This window comes from Lampetra fluviatilis, chromosome 43 (assembly GCF_964198595.1).
Source record: "Lampetra fluviatilis chromosome 43, kcLamFluv1.1, whole genome shotgun sequence".
NCBI classification, from domain to species: Eukaryota; Metazoa; Chordata; class Hyperoartia; order Petromyzontiformes; family Petromyzontidae; genus Lampetra; species Lampetra fluviatilis.
In genome coordinates this window covers 2,360,230-2,382,670 of record NC_136317.1, presented here as the reverse complement: position 1 = coordinate 2,382,670, position 22,441 = coordinate 2,360,230, and the positions used below count along the sequence as shown (strand labels likewise).

At 47.5% G+C, this 22,441-nt stretch overlaps 1 long non-coding RNA gene across 1 annotated transcript in view; it reads right to left on the bottom strand.

Annotated features, from left to right (window-relative positions):
* Positions 1-31: 31 nt before the first annotated feature.
* The window catches only part of LOC144946929 (uncharacterized), a 45,838-nt gene continuing 23,428 nt past the window's right edge, over positions 32-22,441 (bottom strand). The window contains exon 3 of the long non-coding RNA XR_013639957.1: positions 32-120. This is a non-coding gene — a long non-coding RNA (uncharacterized LOC144946929). The remainder of the gene's footprint in view (positions 121-22,441) is intronic.

Genomic DNA, 22,441 nt, shown 5'->3' with positions numbered 1-22,441 from the left:
TCCCCCTCCCAGGCCGCCCAGCACCCCCCCCCACGCCGTCAGGTGCGTGAGAGTCTCCCGGTCGGGGGGGGGGGCAGGAGAGTCGGTCAGGAGCTCATCGCGTGAGAGGCGAGTGTCGATCTGACACACGGAGAGAGAGACGCGGTGGGGGGGGGGCAGAGCAAGGCTCAAAGTTAATGGGCCATCGTTGACGATGCCGCCGCCGCCGTTATTACGGAAGGGGGGGGAGCAAAGGTCAATGTAGGTTCCCGCGTACTTCTACTCAACAAATTTGTCAAAAAGCAATGCCGGGTCTTATCTTGTGATTAAGGCCAATGAAGATACCAACAATAACAGTCACCATTTGTCACTTCAGTTGGCTCGTGAGCGGCAACTGGGGGGGCGCGGGGTCATTTACGCCACGGTTCCGGTATCACCGCTCCGTTCAGTCGCAATCTTATCTCTTATACATCGCAACTTACTAACTTACTCAGTGGCGATAAAACCAATAGCAGCTGCACCCTTAACGGACTCATGCCCACTCTGGGGCTGGTGCTACGTGACGCTACGCCACACGGGGTACGGCTGTACGTATGTACGCGTACGCGGTTAGCGCGTTGTTCTACAAACCCGGCGACCCGAGTTCGAATCCCGCTCACGGCCACCAACACAAGTGGCAATTATCTGAACCGGTCCGGGCATTCGGCAAGGACCCTTTCGAAGATGCGGGTCTGATTTTGACGGGGAAATAATCACTAACGTCATTGCGGATAATATAAATAACCAAATAGATCAGCAGACGATACAATGACGGGGTCATCATGTGAAGTGCGTAAAGCTCGCTGGCAGGAAGTCACGGGACAGACCCGGGTAGATGTTGTAAATTACCTGAGATGACTGGCACCTCTCAGGCTGATTAACTGCACCTATTAAGGCCGGCACAGCACACGATAGGGTGGCCAGCACCATGCCCCGCCGTCTTTCTCTCCCCAGTGCTGATGTTTATACACCGCACAATGTACTCATTTAAGGCTGAGTCGACCTACACCAGCACACATGCCAGCATGCACACACTGTGTGTGTGTGGGGGGACCGGTGGTACAGCGGTTAGCGCGTTGTTCTACAAACCCGGCGACCCGAGTTCGATTCCCGCTCACGGCCACCAACACAAGTGGCAATTATCTGAACCGGTCCTGGGCCTTCCCTAGGTCTTTCGCACCGTACGTAACCAACCGTGCTAATCGGAGGTGTGGGAGGAAAACAACAAACTATTTAAAATTTTAAACGACAACTGGGAATTGGAATGATAAGAGATAAGATGGAAAAACGTGTAGAGAAGCCGGGGTGATTAAGCCAGCGCGCAATAAATGCAAATCCTTCGCCAGTCTCATCTCTCTTATCTTTCCGCCGCCTCTTCAGAATCGGAATATTCATTCACACCGGAGGAATCCGATGAGCGATAAAGCTCTTTTTCAAAGATGTCCAATCGTTGTTTGTTCTGTCCTCCCATACTCTTGTTTCCTTTCACTTGTTTTTGTATTGACGGGGGTAATGGCAGCTGTCATATCTTCGTCGCCCAGACGAGACATCCCACTTGTCAGCACGACTTGGGGTGACATAACTGCTCGCGGTTCCAATTTCGTTCCGTGACCAACAACAGTGAATTGTGTTAAAATGAGTGGGGGGGGGGGGGTGTTAAAATCATTCACTCTTATCGGCACGAATAAAGTGTAACTAATTTAGGTGGTTTAAAGCTTTCGTGACTGCAGGGATTCATATTCTTGGTTCTTTCGGTAAAGTCACGTAGAAGGGAAACAATTAAATAATAAAAATATAAAACAATACAATAAAAACAACAAAAATAAAATTATATTATTTTTATTTCATTGTTTCCCTTCTACGTGACTTTACCGAAAGAACCAAGAATATAATTTAGGTGGGTACCATTTTCTCCTCTGGCCCATAGACTATCAACCATAGCAAAGGTAGCCAGACCACCAATTAAGATATTTTCTTATAATGCTATACTCAATGATTTTTTTTAAACCCTATTCATTCTTTCCTATTATATTTTTCCAGGAACAAGAATCCACCGTGTTTCTCTTCTGCAGTATACATCTGTCAAACGCGTCCGCGTAGAGCAGTGTTCACTTCCAGTACAATTTTCACAACATTTCACTTAAGGTCTTAGATAATGCGATCAGCTGGATGAAAGCCACTCGCTGCTTCGTGAGACCCTGGGCTTCCTCCAGAGCCGCATGCGGCTCTTTAAAGTCTACTTCCTCACGTTATTTAGGGCGGCTAGATGTGAACTACCTCGCCTGGTATACAGGAGGTCGTGGGTTCAATCCCAACTGACGCCTGCTGTATATTTGGAGTTTGTCTCTACCCGTGGACGCGTGGATTTGTCTCCGGGTCCTCCGGTTTTTCACATTTAGCAACGTGCGTTTTTCCACATGATAAGCCACTTCATTTGGCGATCATGTGTGGCCAGGTGGCTTCTGAAAAAAAGTTACGTTGCTCCATGGGTCTTACCTGATAAAATAACAAATAGCATAGTATTTATTAAGGAACACCGCCTCATATTCACATGCGTTGCAGCTCTTGAAAGTCTTTTTTACGGAATATCAAAAAAAAATGCCCCGTTATTTTGGTTGCTGACCCATGGCTCGAGTCCAACTGAAATGTTGAAGGGATTTTTTTTTCTTTTCACCCCATCATTGGCTTGGCCCAACTATTGTTTTTGAATCGCGAACGATTGTCGTCATTTGGTGTATTTGTCTGGTGCTTTCAATGAAGCTATGTGGTGGAAAAACCAAAAAAATAATCCACAGAAACGGGGCAAATATCGACCCCCCCAGTGTTTTAACTTATTGTCGTTTTCTTTTTAAACAATCTGCAGTGGGTGGTAACAGATCAGCGTCGGGATTTTCCACGATTTCGATCTGGATTCAATGACGCTCGTAAAATGGGAACGCCGCTGGGTGCAGAGGTCAGCGACAGACGCCTCTCCCTCCCGACGTGTTTTCCCCGCTCGTGCCACGCGCGGGGAAAATTCCACGCACGTTCTTTACGCTCGGCTATGCACGACGTTTCGCGTCAACGCGTGCTTCGGAGGCTTCTTCAGGAACCGAATTAAAGAAACTGAACCACCATTGGTACCTCATTTGCCAGTAAAAAATATGATAATTGGTTTTTTACCCTTTTATCTGGCAACAAAACTGACACCTTTTTTACGAGGAGTCATGTTTGCATAGACCACAATACCTGCAGCCATAATGCTAACAAAAAACACAACTCTGATAATATATGCACTGTCCTTGAAGTTGATTGGTCCACACCAGAGACAGCTTTCCTTAGAGCCTAGTCTCACATGGTGTTGGACCAGATGACGCCAAAAGGCGCACAACTCAAAGACAATGCACCATCAGAGTATGAGAGCTCGGGATAAGCATTTACACCATTGGTACCTCATTTGCCAGATAAAATGGTAAAAAAACAATTATCGAAACGGAACCACTTTAAAAAAATGTATCAAGCGTGGCAGGGGCGGCAGCCCTCGCTGGAGTATTGAAGCGACGCGCGCAGATATCCACGGCCTTCCTCCGCACCTCCGATCGCCATGGTTTGCTACGTACGAGTCGAAAGAAGTTCAACATAGAAATAATAAAATAATAAAAATAAAACATAATAAAATAATTCTCACGACGTTTCGGCCACAACGCAAGCAGCCGTCCTCAGGTGAAGAACAGGTCTGTCGGGGAGACAGCATTCAGAGGTTGTCTCTCCCCGACAGACCTGTTTTGTCTCCCAGATGTTCTTCACCTGAGGACGTCTGCTTGCGTTGTGGCCGAAACGTCGTGAGAATTTTTTTATTATGTTTTATTTTTATTATTTTATTACTTCCCTTCTACGTGACTTTACCTAAAGAACAAAGAAGATGAATCCCTGCAGTCACGAAAGCTTTACATCGAAAAAAAGTTCAACATATATACCCAAACAACTTTACCTCCGCTGCTGCTGCTGCTGCTGCTTCTCTTTCTGCTGCTGCCTGTCAGACATTGTAACTTCCTTTCCGGGCACCTGCTCCGCTCTGAACAGATATTTCACGAACTTCCTAAAACATCTATTGTTTTTCCCATTTTTTTTACAATGTGACACTCCGTAACGAGAAGTTTGATTTTCGATGTACTTATTTCCCACCCATCCCCCACTCCCCCCCGAAATATGTTTGAATCGAGCTACCCATGTCACGTCACAAGACGAAGAAAGTCTTTCATTTGGAGCTAGCAGTGCACCACCTTGTGTCAAATAAAGGCCTCGGAAGAGGACGTCGCAGAACCGCTTCCGAATTGTCACTTCACTCGATCTCAGTTATCCGCACCGGGGACTGATCATTTTCAACGGCATAACTTTGCCGGGGCTAATTCGTCAAAACAACGCCGCTCATTGTTCTGACGACCGTCCACCAAGTCCGGCGGAGATCCCCTCCCGACGAGAGCCACACACGCCCGGGGCCACGGAGGCCTGACAACAACCGCGTGGCTCGGCGATTCACGCGCAACACGCTACACCAATTGCCAAGCTGGGAAATTCAATTGGCCATGAAGTTTCGCTTGCACAGTCAATCGAGTTGAAGCTAAGGATGTGGGGAGCAGTGTGGGCCGAGTTCTGTAACCCCCCCACCCCCCCACGGGGGCCACTAGGCCACCACCTGCACAAAGCCCGATTTGTTTCTCTCTTCTCTCTGTCTCGCGTTGCAGTGATGTGTTGATTGATGGCGTGGGCATGGTGGTGGTGCGGGCGCGGATATGGTGTTGGTGCGGGCGCGGTGTGGGTATGTCGTGGGCATGGTGTTGGTGCGGGTATGGTGTTGGTGCGGGTATGGTGTTGGTGCATGCGCGGTGTGGGTATGTCGTGGGCATGGTGTTGGTGCGGGTATGGTGTTGGTGCAGGTATGGTGTTGGTGCATGCGCGGTGTGGGTATGTCGTGGGCATGGTGGTGGTAAGGGCTAGTTAGGATCCAGTGCAGTGGTAATGGATAATGTTTTACCAGTAATATGCATCACTGGAATAATAATTGAATTGCTGAGTGTCGTTGTGTACAGTATAATGAAATAAAATAGTTGCGTAGAATATAATGAAATAGAATACATAAGCATCCATATTGTGTCTTTCCCATATTTGAATACACACGTAAATGTTTTTTTTCTTACAAAAACCCATCGCCCAAATGGGCCTTCCGGGTTGTGGAACATTTCAGAAGAATTGATTCGGCACAAGCAAACTCTGGACCGGTTTCAACATGCACAGTCTCCTCAGAAGAGCCAGTGTGATCGGCAGAGTAATGCTTGTTGGAATCGCTGCTGGTACATTGCCAGGTGCTATCGGCAAGGACGCTCTCCAAGATGCGGGTCTGATTTTGACGGGGAAATAATCACTAACGTCATTGCGGATAATATAAATAACCAAATAGATCAGCAGACAATACAATAACGGGGTCATCACGTGAAGTGCGTAAGGCTCGCTGGCAGGAAGTCACGGGACAGACCCGGGTAGATGTTGTAAATTACCCGAGATGACTGGCATCTCTCAGACTGATTAACTGCACCTATTAAGGCCGGCACAGCTCACGATAGGGTGGCCAGCACCATGCCCCGCCGTCTTTGTCTCCCCAGTGCTGATGTTTATACACAGCACCATGTACTCATTTAAGGCTGAGTCGACCTACACCAGCACACATGCCAGTATGCACACACTGTGTGTGTGGGGGGACCGGTGGTGTAGCGGTTAGCGCGTTCTATAAACCCGGCGACCCGAGTTCGATTCCCGCTCACGGCCACAAACACAAGTGGCAATTCACCGAACCTGTCCTTGGCCTTGCCTAGGTCTTTCGCACCGTACGTAGCCTACTGTACTAATCGAAGGTGCGGGGGAAGGACAACAAACCAAACACAGAAATGAATTTTCAAGCTAGCAGACTTAGAAGTGCACAGCTCCAGTGGCTCACGAATATCGGAGGGAAGAGCGTTCCAGACAGCCGCAGAAGCACATCTGGTGCAGTGACCCTCTTTGTTCGATGCTTAGTCAATCGTCTGTAAAGGCCATATGGGGATCTTTGTCTTTGCTAACACGAGTCTGTAATTGCCATGCTGAAGACCCAGGACAATGGGCCAGGGCATGGACGGGAAAATTATAATTAAGCACAATTTTAGCCCATAGTTAAATCTATTCACGTTAATGCATTTCGCCGACAAAGCGCTGATTGCGCCAGGCTATTTTGACAGGCGTTTTTATTTATGAATCACCGCACAGCGCACGCACAGCGCGCATACACATGCAAGGATCCATTGCAGTGTTTTGAGAACAAAGTGCACGTACGTACAATGAACTTCTTTCGCGCCGTACGCAGCCACCGTACTAGTCAGAGGTACAGAGGAAGGACAAGAAATAAACATCAAATCTTCCACTCGGGTTGAAATCGTCAACGCATATCTCTGTCCGTCGCTTTCAATTTTCACAACTCTCAAACAGATCGTCCGCAGCAGAGGAAACTTCGGTGTGACGTCTGTCTGCTATCATAGACGACATAACCCCATCCAAAACCGGTCACGTCGATCCAAAGCATGTCCGAAGCTCGGAGACTCAAACCATTGCTAAAGCCGTTCGCAAAACCAGAGCTAGTGTGTAGGGAAGACTCATGTGAGCGGCAGAATTTGGCAAAGAAAAATAATTCACAAAACCAGAGCTAAAAGTGAGTGCGTGCGGATTCTCTCACTCTGGTCGCCAGCGGTCTTCCGGATCTGGGTGAGATTCTAGGATGGGTTTCAAGTTTCATGTATTAGGTAGAGCCCTGTGAGCCATTCGGCTCTTGAATCGGGTGCAACCGCAACAAACAAAAAACCAAAAACATGAACAAGAAAACATCTTAAAGTGACAGCAGCAGCAGCACAATACCAGAAGGGAAGGGATCGACACTTGAGTATTGATTATAATGGTTGTGATGACGGTCATGGTGCTAATGAAGGGCCCAGGCGTGATGGGCCCTCAGTGGGCCATACAGAGAAACAACGAGGCCACAATCCAGGCGACAATGTTCGTCAAGCCCTGCAAATAAAGCTCCAGGGTTCTCTGGAGCGTATATTTTTGGACGCAATCCTCAAGGGCGCTTTCATTCCCGAGGACTGTGCCACATGTGCTCTCTTCATTAACACCTTATAATGACATTTGTGGCTTCATAGATTTTTTTTGGGAATTTAAAGGTTTCACGGTATCCAAAGGAGCATTTCAATATTAAGCGTGCATTAATGCTAAAGTTTATTTTCATTTCATGATACGAAATATGGGACGTTTCTTCTTGTTGTTGAAACCCAATCATAGGACAACAGGAGGCAGGGGTAATGCCTTTCGATGTAATTGTCTGAATATTTGTTTTAAACTGTACATTAGATACAGCTTGCGCAATAGCTGAAAGCGGGAAATTACTGGGCATATTGGTGCAAGGATTGTGAGTATTCACATTACCAACATTATAATATATTTATCATAATCGCCTTCATAATTGTATCATCATCGTCGCCATCGACATCTCTTTTAAATCAGTCGTCGTCATTCCGCATCATCGATCTGCAGCTCCTGCGACAATAATTCAGGTTGTTTTAAAAAATGAAACGTTACCGCTCAATGTGAATTTGCTGCTGGATGAACGGCCTACTCCGTGTAGTGCGGGGCCAAGGCAGATGTGCAACAGCACTTGGCCCGCGGATTCGTCAAGGGGACACATCCAGTCGGCGTGAAAGAGTAGGCCAAATACCCTTTGCAGAGCTCCCTCTAGCAGAGGGGGGGGGGGGGACCCTTTCGACAGGTGCGGCGTGACCGACACAGCAGAGGTCGCAATCGGGTACCCGATACCCGGGTAGCCGTTTGCGACCCTGGTGCGGCTGGGTACGGGTAGGCCGTGTATCACTGGTGAGTCACCGTTTGTCACTCATTTCCCAACGTCTTGTCTCTTCTCACAATTCAAGTTCCTAGAATCAACCCACCCGCGCCTGCAACATGGCTTCGTCCAAGAGGTCGCAATCGGGTACCCGATTACCCGTACCCTACCCGATACCCGGCCGTGTACGGGTAGGGTATGGGTACCCGTTTGCGACCCTGGTGCGGCGGGTACGGGTAAGGAATCAAAACCCGTTTGCGACCTCTGCGACACAGTGTTTGCAGGGCCGTACCATTACCTCTTACTTACATTTGGATCGCCCGGTGTTGTTATCGGGGCTCGAACCCCAGTCTCTCCGAGTCACCGACTCGTCGTCGCTAGGCCAGGGGTCGGCAAACTGCAGCTCCGGGGCCGTTCGCAGCTCTTTCAAGGACCGCTACGTGCCGCGTTATTTATTAAGGGGCGACGTCTCGTATAGATATTCCTAGGTTTTTTCGGTAAAGTCACGTAGGTAAAACATCAAAATTAATGAAAATAAAATAAAATAAAAACAAAAATCACGACGTTTCGGAGGCAACACAAGTCTCCGTCATCAGGTGGGACCGTCACAGCCGAATTAGCTGCATCAAGTGAGGTAATGATTCAACAAGTAATCCCTTATAAGCAAGTTGAAGGAGGGAGGAGAGGGGGGGGGAGCTCATCAGAATGTGGTAGCCAATGAATGGAACGTATCGGGAGGGAGGGGGGCGGGGCTCAAAGACAGCACGGAGCGCCAAGCACAACGCATCGGGAGGGGGAGGGGAGCGGGGCCAAAACAATGGACGACGGCTTGGACGCGGTTGCTGCTGCACACGCCAACACAATTGACAGAGAGGGGGGAGGGGAGGTCTGATACACACGATAGACAAAAGAACGAAAATGCCCATGCCTACACCAATGCTGGCTGAACAATGAAGAGAGCACTGCCAAAAAACAACTGGGGATGTTAACACTCGGTAAAGTAAAGTAAAATAGTGCCTGTCAGATAAGATGGTCCAAAAAAGTGTAAACCGCGTCCAAGCCGTCGTCCATTGTTTTGGCCCCGCCCCCCCCCCTCCCGATGCGTTGTGCTTGGCGCCCCGTGCTGTCTTTGAGCCCCGCCCCCCTCCCTCCCGATACCTTCCATTCATTGGCTACCACATTCTGATGAGCTCCCCCCCCCCTCTCCTCCCCCCCTTCAACTTGCTTATAAGGGATTACATCTTGAATCATTGCCTCACTTGATGCAGCTAATTCGGCTGTGACGGTCCCACCTGATGACGGAGACTTGTGTTGCCTCCGAAACGTCGTGATTTTTGTTTTATTTTATTTTCATTAATTTTGATGTTTTACCTACGTGACTTTACCGAAAAAACCTAAGAATATGATTCCTTGCAGTCACGAAAGCTTCAAATCTAGAATTGAGTCTCGTATAGACATTCACGCGTGTCGCGACTCTTGAAATATTGAGGGGTTTCTTTTGACCGAATTCCCAACAGATGGCTCCTCTTCTTGTTATTTTGGTTTCTGACCCCCCCCACCCCCGCTCTAGGCCAAGGCCTCCGCTTTCTTACACAGGTTCCAAGATAACACGGAATAAGAAACGACCCCTTTTTCTCTCCCTCCCTCGCCGGCTGTGCCACAGCAGCGTTTTCACATCACGTCCATCACTGGATCTTGCCTCCACACGCCTCGCACCTCCCTCTCCCCTAATGTGTACACGTACACAGGGAATTACATAATCCTGTTAGGTGACTCATCCAATCGGCTAATTATCATCATTATTTTTATTCATTCTCATGCTGTCTTCTTCCCTTCTCAGATCCCGGCTGTGGTGTCAGTGTCACGCATCGTCTCCATTCAGAACTCTTTGCAGAGCGGTGCATCACTCTGTCGTGGAGAATAGCCCGCGGAAGTTGATGTCGCAGAGCCGCACCTGAGATCATTTCAGCAAGTGACCTCTGGCCTACACAGGAAGGGGGCAGCAATTTCCCACCCTCAACTAAATGCTGTATTTTATTTCACCAGTTAAGGCTCACTGAGCTATGTAGCTCTTTTTCAGAAGCGACCTGGCCACAAATGATAGCTCAACGAAGCGGCTCATCGCCGCGTGGAATACCCTTAAACGCGTGATGTTGATTCTAAATGTGGAGGGAAAAACCGGATGGCCCGGAGAAAAATCCACACGACCACAGGGAGAGAGAGAGAGAGAGACGCAGACTCCAAATATACAGCAGGCATCAGGGTCGGGGTGGAACCCACTACCTCCTGTATACCAGGCGAGGTAGTGAACATTTCACCACCATGGTGCCTCACTCTGCTACAGACAGCGATGTTCATCGCATGACAGCCAAACTGACACAATTAACATTAAGTCTGGCGTTTCACTTCATTTCGTCAAACTCAGTGACCAAACCACCGATGGGTTTTTATGTCCAGTCATTGATGACTGTCAATCTCCTCCACTTGAGAACCGAGGTTCAACCACAGGCAGCTGAAATCCAGATTTAAACTCAAGATATCTCAGAGGTTCTGACCAATTGGCAGTAATCATCATCGTCATCCTCGTCATCTTTGCTGCATAAATACGACGACTGACACCACTTCGCGAGACGTTTTGATGGTTTGCCTACGGATGTCCACTGCCATGGGAAGATGAATTTTCCAACAACCAACTCTGGGCTGCCAACAGAGATGGACATCCACCCAGGATGAAGGCGATTGATAACGACGATTTAACGATCGCAATTATGTGCTGGACAATGTGGGGTAACCAAAATAACAAGAAGAGACGTAAATTTCGATTTAAAGCTTTCGTGACTGCAGGGATTCATCTTCTTGGTTCTTTCGGTAAAGTCATGTAGAAGAGAAATAATAAAATAATAAAAATTAAAATAATAAAATAATTCTCACGACGTTTCGGCCACAACGCAAGCAGCCGTCCTCAGGTGAATACCAGGTCTGTCGGGGAGACAGCGTCTTCACCTGAGGACGGCTGCTTGCGTTGTGGCCGAAACGTCGTGAGAATTATTTTATTGTTTTATTTTTATTATTTTATTATTTCCCTTCTACGTGACTTTACCGAAAGAACCAAGAAGAAGAAGAGACATTTTTCTTCGAATTTGATAATAAAAAGAATCAATATTTCAAGACGCCAATGCACGGTGGTTCCTTACTAAACAAACGTCGCGAGGCGACCCTGAAAGAGCCACAACGCAGGCGTGACATTTGACCCTCGACTATTGCTGTTAGCGAGCGCCTATCGAAGAGGCAGGCACGGCAGGCAAAGGGGTGGAGTGACCACAACCGTGCCCAACAGATTGCCTGTGCCTACTGCCCAGTGCCCACGTTTACACACCGCACCAACGTGCTCGTCTAAAGGCGAGTCAACAACATACACCAGCACACATGCTAGCACGCACACTGCCTGTGTGCGTGACGATTATCTGAACCGGTCCTGCGCCTCCCCCTAGGTCGACTCGGCCTCAAATGAGCACCCGGTGCGGTGCGTAAGCATCGCCGCTGGGGAAACAAAGGCGGCCGGGCGTGGTGCTGCCCACCCGCTCCCTCGTGTGCCGTGCCGGCCTTCATAGGTACTGGCGTCATGTGGTCCAACCCATGTGAGACTAGGCTCTAAGGAAAGCTGTCTCGGGTGTGGATAAATCAATTTCAAGGACAGTGCATATATTATCAGAGTTATGTGTTTTGTTTGCATTATGGCTGCAGGTATTGTGGTCTATGCAAACATGACTCCTTGTAAAAAAGGTGTCAGTTTTGTTGCCAGATAGAAGGGTAAAAATTTTTTTATCATATTTTTTCCTGGCAAATGAGATTCCAATGCTTTTGATGGTTTATTTACCTTTCTTGTTCTTTGCACTCCTCTCGTGTTCTCGTACTGTCCTTACGTTCTTACCCCGTGCCCCGGCTGGACATCTGTGAGAAAGAGCCTTGTCTGCTCATCGGATTCCTCACTTGTGAATAAAGATTCTGACTGAATGATTTGGCACCGACGGTGCTTCAGGGGTTGGTGAGGGAGGTAGGCCAGGTGGAATGGCAGTGCGGTGAAGTGGCGTGGCTGAAGACAACACCGCCGCTGTACATTGCAAACGACAGCGTTGCACTCAAGCGGCCAGATGGCAACACAAGCCCCACCAGCATCTGTAGACGACGAAAGACGGACAAATCGCCGACTAAAACGACTGCCGCGGCGAGTTGCTGTCCGCAGAGCGCGCCGACGAAGGGAGAGCGACCGCCTTTGTCTCACCCAGTGGTGATTTTTTTGTTGTTGTCGTTGCTTTGTTTTTGTTACGCGCCACACCAGGTGCTGGAGTTGACCTCTGGGAGGGCCCATGACCCCGCGGTTCGGGTGTTAGCATTGAGATGTCCTGCAATCAGGCCGCCGGGCTCGTAGTACAGTGCGCTAAGCAAAGCGATACTAACCACTGCACCCACATGCACGCGAGCACACCCACGTGGCCATATCTGCAGGAAGCAATCTGCATTGGGGACTGGCAGAGGTCAGAGGTGGTCTCCGTGGGAACCGTGATCCCTGGGAAATGGGGTGGCTTAGGTGGCCTGGCTGGGAGGGGAGGGGGAGGCCTGGGGGCAGACTCCCTGAGCAGCTGCAGCTGGAGAGAGGGGGGGGAGGATGTGTAATGAGGATGTATAGTGATGATGGTGGGAAGCGGTCGTGGGCTACGAAACCGGCGATCAGAGTTCCAATTCCTGCTCACGGCCAACTACCGGTGACGAGAATCTGAACCGGTCCTAGGCCTCCCACCAGAGTACCTGGTGCAATGTGGAAAACATCGCCACGATGGTGCTGGCCATCATCAAACATGTTAACTACCTCGCCTGGTATACAGGAGGTCGTGGGTTCTATCTCGACCCTGAAGCCCGCTGTATATTTGGAGTTTGCGTGTCTCTCTGCGGGTGGTCGTGTGGATTTTCTCCAGGTCCTCCAGTTTTTCCCTTCACATTTAGAATCAACGTCACGCGCTTAAGAGTATGTGGCTGCGATAAATGTCCCCATGATAAGCCACTTACGTTGAACTATAAAAGCTCAATGGGCCTTACCTGGTAAAATAAAAATAGGGAACATAATCAACGTTTTTGGGTTTAGATCGCGTTATTTATAAATGTGTCGTAACCCTCCACCACCCGACACAGCCAATCAGTAAAAAAGTGTCACGCTGACAAAAGACAAATTAGTTCACTGCTTTAGCCCACCGGTGTGTTGAAGCGCGAAACCACAACATTTACAATTTTAGTACGACGTTTCGCTGGTAATTGCATCCAGCATCATCGGGCAATTCGCCAGAATGGTTTCGCAAATTGCCCGATGATGCTGGATGCAATTACCAGCGAAACGTCGTACTCAAATTGTAAATGTTGTGGTTTCGCGCTTCAACACACCGGTGGGCTAAAGCAGTGAACTAATTTGTCTTTTGTCAACGTGACACTTTTTTACTGATTGGCCGTGTCGGGTGGTGGAGGGTTACGACACATTTATAAATAACGCGATCTAAACCCAAAAACGTTGATTATGAATAATATTGTTCGCGAAAGCCTACGTGTCAAAAATAGGGAAATAGTCGTGAAACTCAGGTCGATTGGTTCGCAGCGCAGCACGCCAACCACTGCAATCCCCACTTCCCCATCTTATTATTTGCACAGTGGTAGTCACAATAATGCCCTTTGTTATCCAGGAAAGTGTCAAAGATCAAAATCATTTGTGATAGCCAGGTTGGTCGCTTCTGAAAAAGAGCTATACAGCTCGGCGTTGGGGACTTTCCTCGTAAAACAAAACACACTTTCGTTTACATCATGGGACCTCTTTTGCCAGTACCAAAATATACTAATAGGGTTTTTCCCCTTTTTTCTGGCAACAAAACTGACACCTTTTGCAAGGAATCATGTTTACATTAACCGCAATACTTGCAGTCAAATGCAAACAACAAACAATACTCTGGTAAGTTATGCATTGTCTTTGAAACTGATTGGTCCACACCAGAGACAGCTTTCTTTGGAGCCTCGTCTCATATGGTGTTCGACCAGATGACGCCTGGTATTAACACTTTCGTTCAGTTTGTGAGACGAGACACAGCGCACGAGACAGACAAAACGCAAAGGCGACACAATAACCCGAGCGGAGCAGTGACGCAGAACGCTGACAGCCCGCGGTGATCGTGGGACGGCCGGAGTTGTAAGAGTTGAAAGCCTGCGAGCCACGTGTGGATTGTCGCCCCCCCTCCACCCCGCAAGGATTGAGTTGCGACTGTGACGCCTGCCCAGGGTATTTGCTTTCAGGCCACAGCCATTACACCCACCCTCACCACCAACCCCCATCCACACCGTTGTGGCCTTCACAGGCTGTTGGGGCAAGCGCTGTTAGCGAGTAGCACCCATGAAGGCCGGCACGGCACAAGCAAGGTGGGTGGCCAACATCACGCACGGATCGTCCTTTGTCTCCCCAGTGGCGATGTTTACACACCGCACCAGGTACTCATTTGAGGCTGACTCGACCTAGGGGAGACCCAGGACCGGTTCAGATAATCGTCACCGGTGTTGGCCGTGAGCGGGAATCGGACACACGCCTGCGATGCCCGCACCTCCGATGAGCACGGTCGGATCTGTATGGCGCGAAAGAAGTTCAACATACATACAACGCCTCACCGCTGCGCCACCGCTCCCAGCCACACCTTACCAGCCCACGCCTCGCAACTGCGTCCATCCGTCACCCCAAACCCAGGGCGGCGAGTCGGATTGCGGGTTCAAATTCTCTAAGAAACTGCGCGGCGTTACGTGAAGTTTCTTACTGCACCCCCCCCCCCCCCCATTACCGCCCCCCCCTTTCTGCAAACGTATGCGTGGTGCCTTCAGTGGGCTCGCAAGAAAAGTGGAGTGGGGGGGGAGGGGAACTCTACGAGAAACCGGTCAGATATTCAGAGCATGACCATCCTGGAAAATAAATGCCCATGTACTGGACTAAAACTCAACTATATTGCTTACCAGGTAAAGCACACTGAGCTGTACAGCTCTTTTTCAGAAGCGACCTGTCCACAAACGGTAGCCCAACGAAGTGGCTTATCGCGTGGAAATGCATAGTATCCAAATACTCTAAACACACGTTGATTCTAAATGTGTAGGAAAAAACCGGAGGACCTGTAGAAATATCCACGCGCCCACGGGGACACCCATGCAGAAGTTCAAATATACAGACGTCGGGGTAAGGATCGAACGCCGCGACCTCCTGCATACCAGGCGAGGTAGTTAACATCTCGCCACCGTGGCTACAAGACGGGGAGGCTGACGGGTGATAAGGTGGAGAGGGGAGCGACTGTGAGCGGCGTTAATGAGCCCGCGAGACGGTGAATGTTGGGTTCATATACAGGGTGCTTCAAAAAAATGTGAACACTTACATAGGACTATCGTTTTTAATGGAAGAAGAACGGATAATACACGGTAACATTAAAACAAATGTAATGTTAATAGCTTCAAAAAGTCAAAGAGTGTCCACTTGTTTGCCCATTATAGTCAACACGTGCCTGGAATCTTCTCCAGATGGTCTCCAGAGCCCGTAGGCAAATTTCTTGTAGTATTGTTGCAAATTATCACTTTTTGAAGCATCCTGTATATCAACCCCTGCAATGCACAGTACATGGAAACGTTCGGGATGGAGTGCACTATGTGTTATTTGGTTATAGGTGGAGAATAACAATAATAATAATAATAATCGCAATATATATAAAATGAATGACAGTTCTTTGGTTAATCCACTGTTGAATGAATATTAAGGGGGAGGGAGGTTTGTGTTGACCCATACTTCATCATGCTGGTCAATGTGGATTGGTGAAGATGGTGCAGCCACTTCAGATATTACTCTCCGCCGATCTTATCCACGGCCGGGAATCGATCTTGGCTCACCGGGTTGATAGCGCGGTGCGGAAATCAATTCGCCACCAACTGAGGGACCAGGGGTTATTCTGATGGTTGACACTTTCCTGGGCAACAAAGGGCTGGTCAACATACTTTTTCTGGCATCAGGTATTCTAACGGTAGTAGTTAGACTTCTCCACAAATCTGGCTGTCGCCTGATGAAGCTGGTTGTAATTACTGGCGAAACGTCGTACTCAGATTGTAAATGTTGTGGCTTTGCTCTCCTACACACCGGTTACTGCTGTACAAGTATAATACACTATACACTACACTACTATACACTACACTATACACTACACACTAGTGCTGTACTAGTTACGATTTGGCCACGTTCTGTTTACGTGACAACCCTTACTAGTTGGCTGTGTCGGGTGGTGGCGGGTTTAACGACGCTTTTATATATTTACACGATCTAACCCAACAAAAACCTCTATTACACTGGTCAACACACTTTTTCTGGCATAGGGTATTCCAACGTTTTGTAAGGTAATTTTGGGGTGCCGATTCCAAATCTGGCATCAGTTTCTATCACATCAGGTTTTTGAGATATCAAATATTGCATTTTCAATAAAAACTGCAGAAGAAAAATATTTTTAAAATGTGGATATCTACATAAAAATATATTATAAACACACCATCCTAAAAATACAGCACCATATTTTAACACTAAAGCAGTCACTGACTCGCAACAACTTGCAATCATAAGTGACGGAGTTAATTTCGGGTAAAATCAATGAAAATGGGGTATGCCGATAGCATAAAAATGAGATGTGATAGAGCAAATCTGAGATCCGATTTGGAATCAGCACCCTGAAATTAGTCTAAAACAGCTGCAAAAGTCCAGGCCAGAATTTTTTTTTTGTTGACCAGTGTTATTGTTACTCTCACTGTGCAAATACGATGTGGACGTGGGGATGCAGTGGTTGGCGTGCTGCGCTACGAAACAATCGACCTGAGTTTCACGACTGTTTCCCTATTTCTATTTTACCAGGTAAGGCCAACTGAGTTTTTGTAGCTCTTTTTTCAGAAGCTACCTGGCCACAAATGACAGCCTAACGAAATTGCTTCTCGCGTGTTGGAAAATGTATAGCAGCCAAATACTCTAAACGCAGAGGAAGCTCACTGAGGTATGAAACTTATTTTTCAAAAGCGACTCGGCCACAAATGGATAGCTCAACAAAGTGGCCCATCGTTTTGGACGTTTACAGCAGCAAAACAATCTAAATAGTCAGCACATGTTTCTAAATGTGGAGGGAAAACCCAGAGGACCCGGAGAAAAAATCCACGCGGCCACGGGGAGAGAGAGAGAGAGACGCAAACTCCAAATATACAGCAGGCGTCAGGGTCGGGATCAAACCCACGACCTCCTGCATAGCAGGCGAGGCAGATAACATCTGATTGGCAGGCACGGCTAACATCAATGGCGAGCAGTCTCTAAACTGGTCTCCCACTTCACCAACCAAAGTTCGGTCAAAACAACCACCGCTACCAGGCATGGCAAGGGGAGGCTCCTCAGGAGTATAGACTAAAAAAGACAATGCAGGACCCTCCTGAAAAGGAGGTTCTCATACGACTCAGTGCGACATTTCCTGGATAAATAAGTAAACCGATGAGAGCCTGGGTTCAAACCCAGGCAGTGGCTTGTGAATAGACTGGGTTCTCATGAGGTACTCTGAGGTTTTTTCGGTAAAGTCAACCAAAGTACGGTTTTTTCATGTTTTTTTTTACCTACGTGACTTTACCGAAAAAAACCTAAGAGTATGAATCCTTGCAGTCACGAAAGCTTCGAATCTAGAATTCTCAAGAGGTGTTCAAGCGCAGAGTTGGTAGCCTCTGCTCGGTCACCAATGAGCGTGCGAAGAAAACCCATCGCGTTACATTTGCTCCTGCACTTAACTCGCCAAATGCACAGCTCTGAAATAAAATAAAAATTATGAAAAATCTCAGTATGGACCGCGCCACGCTACGGACGTTTAATCACCAGTGACAGGGTGGGTGGGAAAGTGCTGCCCGCCCTAGTGTTGCGGACCCAAAGATCGCTTGAAGGGGTCTCTAAGATGTAGCTCTGCACTATCCGCTTCTCTTGACACCGACGGCACAATTGAGATAAAGTTGGGTGGACATTTTTTGGGTAAAATTATAAATGTACCGTAGGTATTATTGCAAGGGCAATGTTTTACCGAATGCTTAGCTCCAAGGGCACAGCACAAAATTGTACAAAGTCCACAACTTTTTTTTATAATTTTCTTGCTGTGGTTTTCACACCTGATGATTGCTTGTGTTGCAATCGAAACGTCGTGAGAATTTTATTGTTTAATTTTTATTATTTTATTATTTCCCTTCTACGTGACTTTCCCGAAAGAACCAAGAATATAAAAGTCCACTCCTGTTACCACATTCTTGTTTACTTCACCAAAGCCGCAATTTACAAAGCTCATTGGCAGTTCACCTGAGATTTCAACTGCACTTTAAATTCACCATCACGCACTGTCTCTCTGCTGAAGCAGCCCCAAGTATCTCTGTACGAAACGGCACATCATGTCTGTTTTGTTGCTGTCTGTTCGGCTGTTGACCTTCTCTTGTCCGTTTACTCATCTGTCCGTCGTGCTGCGCGTTTGTCCATCTGGCTCGTCTGCCTGTCGGTCTGCTTGTCTGCCTGTCGGTCTGCTTGTCTGCCTGTCAGTCTGCTTGTCAGTCTGCTTGTCTGTCAACGTGTCCGTCCGCCACCAGCCCAATATCACCGACTTGCAGAAATGAGGTTTGGTGGCATTGTCAAGGCCCATCAATCAAACAAAGACAACTGCCTGCTGAGGCTGCATAGCACAGGGCATCATCATATCACAATGCATGGGCAGATGGCCCCGTAAGTGTGCGCTGCACATTTTTGTCGTTTGTTTTCACCTTTCTCTCCGTCTTGTAGTGCCAATGTGGTCAAGTCGTGCCACACGTCGTAGTGCCACACGTCGTAGTGCCACACGTCGTAGTGCCACATGTCGTCGTCAAGCCGTTCCCTGCAAGGTCTTCCTCTCTTTCCGCTTCCTTTCATTTAATCCGAACAACACCACACTTTGAATTGTCCTGTTGTCCATCCCACATGTGTGTCAAAAAAGTGCCAGGTCTTCACCATCGATGCATAACCAGGGCATCATCGATGCCTGAAATAATATTGTGTAGGATGGTCTTTGAACTGCGGTTGTCCTGTGAATAGACTCAACCCCAGCCATAGGGATGTGGAAATGTCAACCACTCTCTCAGGGCTGTGAACAGGAGCTTAACAATGCCCTCAATACTCGTCTGAGCAGGGAACGCTGTTGACTCTGACTTATTTTTGAATACAGTTAGGTGCGTGGAGGACAGGTGTGGAAAAGGTTTCGGGAGCGGTGCCGTGCCGGTCTTCATAGGTGCTCGCTAACAGCACTTGCCCCAAAAGCCTGTTAAGGCTATACGGGACACCTTTGTATAAGGGATCATGGAAACTCTGCGAGGGTGATTTTTCCAGATTGTGTAAGAGCCGAGGTTAGACTTTAAAAGCTCCAATTGGATGCCCTGCAGAGGTTACAGAACAAAAGCCAGCTTTTCCAGTTTCTTGGGAAATTGGCAGTGAACCGACTGTGAACCCTGTAACATCCGGCGGCAATTACATGTTTTCCCCTCGCTTTGTGCGGTCGTAGTAGATGCGTTCCAAACAAAACGGGCGCATTAAGTGAAATGGCACGAGACAGCTGCCTGCCTGAGTAGCGCACAGTACACACACACACTACACACACACTTTACACACACAGTACACACACAGTACACACACAGTACACAGACATAGCATACACACAGTATACACACTACACACACACAAAGACAAAGATCCCCCGTGTAGACTTAACAGACTGTAGGGGCAAGTGCTGTTAGCGAGCAGCACCTATGAAGGCCAGCACCACGCCCGGCCGCCTTTGTCTCCCCAGTGGCGATGTTTTTACACACCGGACCAGCTACTCATTTACCAGGTAAGGCCCACTGAGCTATGTATCTCTTATTCAGAAGCAACCTGGCCACAAATCATAGATCAACCAAGTGGCTTATCGCGTGGACATTTCTAGCAGCCAAATACTCTTAGACACGTGATGTTCATTTTAAATGTGGAGAGTGAAAACCGAAGGACCCGGAGAAAAAACTACGCGACCACGGGGAGAGAGAGAGACACCGCAAACTCCAAATATACAGCAGCAGCAGGCGTCAGGGTCACGATCGAACCCACGACCTCCTGTGCACCAGGCGAGGTAGTTAACATCTCCTAGCCACCACAGTGTTGCCCCACGTCCGACTGCATAGCCGCGCGTAGAGTGAATCTGATCCGTATAGTGTGGCGAATTTCTGTATACAACCTTCACCTTATTTAAACTGAGAAACGAGGGCTAAACGTAACCACGCGGTGACTTAGCCACGCCGTGCCGATTGCAGGCCCCCACGTGCCGTGCCAGCGCATTCGTTGTTGACGCTCCACCTGAACCCTAAGCACCAGTGTGGCCTGACCTTACCTGAACCCTAAGCACCAGTGTAGCCTGATCTCACCTGAACCCTCAGCACCAGTGTAGCTTCACATAACCTGAACCCGAGGCAGGGTAGAACAAACAGGGGCAGTTTTACAACAACCGTGCTTGGAGTAGCACAATCGATTGATAAGGCATAGCTCAATCTTCAGCACAGCTGTCAAAGATTAAGCAACTTTCGTTTATCAGCAACTAATAGCGCACAGTATTTTATTACCATATCCTCCAGATAACAACAATCATATATTTTATCACTCCACCTTTCACCGAAAGATAACAAAGCACTGTAATTTATAACTTGAATAAATAAAATAGTGGTATATGGCATTAACAAAAAACACGTTTTCCTCTGGTATTTGAAAGCAATAGTTTGGGGGGTGAATATGAAAATTGAGTGTGACCAGATGTGTATAGATGTATTTACACTGCGAAAAAATCATAGATCACGACGTTTCGATTGCTTGTGTTACGATCGAAACATCGTGATCTATTATTTTAAAACCTACGTGACTTTACCGAAAGAACCAAAGAGTATGGATTCCTGCAGTCACGAAAGCTTCAAATCGAGATCTGTGGTACATTCTAACATCCTGGAACGTCTTGTAATGCGGAGAATATGCTGCTGTGTACATCTTCGCACCGAATAGTATAAGCACAATTATCAAAAGTAGAAATATTAATTCTAGATTTGAAGCTTTCGTGACTGCAAGGATTCATATTCTTAGGTTTTTTCGGTAAAGTCACGTGACTTTACCGAAAAAACCTAAGAATAGAAATATTAATATTGCTTCGGTGCCTTTCATCAGGGGACGCGTAGCGATTACCCACGGCTCTTCCATATATTATCCTGGACGCGATTGTCATTCATGCAGTGGATGGGGGAAAAGTACCCTAATGATGAACATAGACCTGGAACGCGAAACTAACCCGAATGGCCCACTGAAAGCAGTGGTTCTTAAACCTTTACAGCAGCCTTACACCCCCCTTTGGGTCTCAATCGTTAAAAAATTGCATAATGTTCATAAATACGTAGGCGTTTGATGAAACAGAGTCGTTCTACTTACGTGCCTAGTTTGAGTTTGATGATTTTACCTTCTAAAATAAAACATATATATCTGGCCACGTGCCGCACCGCTGAGAGAGGGCATCTCGCACCCCCCCAGGACGGTGCAGCGTGCACTCCAGGTTAAGAAGAAGAACCACCGATTCAGAGGAAGGGCACTTTAGGTACGCAACTTACAAAATGAAAAGCGCAAAGGTGAACGGGATATTTCATTCCATTCGTGACGATTGATTTTTACACGCTTTTATTTAACTCACTCTGTCTGTTGTTGTTGTTGTTGTCGTATCCTCAAATCTTATATCTCAATTTTAACCCACTCCCCAATGTGGTATCGACTGAAAACTTCGTATACATGTACTTATGTCTTATGACAGTACTATATTCTATCATAAGAAATTTAAAATCTATTTTTTAAACAATCTGTTTACACGCTTTCTATTAACTCACTGTCTGTTGTTGTCGTATCCTCAAATCTTGCAACTCAATTTTAACCAACTTCCCAATGTGGTATCGACTGCAAACTTTGTATACTTATGTCATACTGATAACAATACTATATTCTATCGTTAAAAATAAAAATAAAAAATGTAAACATTCTTTTTTATATGTTATGTTTCGGCTTGGGTCTAATTGTCCACGCTCAACTGACGTTGGCTGTAAATGATCACGGCCCCTTACATTACGGCAAGCCTCGGGGCCACTTCTTGGAGTCGTGGAGTTCTTCCATTACCAGTACGGTACATTTCATTAAAGCGTGTTAAAAAAAAAAAGTATTTTTAAATATTACTTATTGGATGATGATCGCGTGCGAACAAGAAATGCGCGTGGGTAAGCCCCCATCTGGACACTCGTTTGGCGACCAATCGTGAAACAACCTCGTTAAAAACGACGTCGACAGTGGAAACATAAATGATGAGGCCGACTCAAACAAGGCAGATATTGAGTTCCGGTCAGTACAGATGAGGC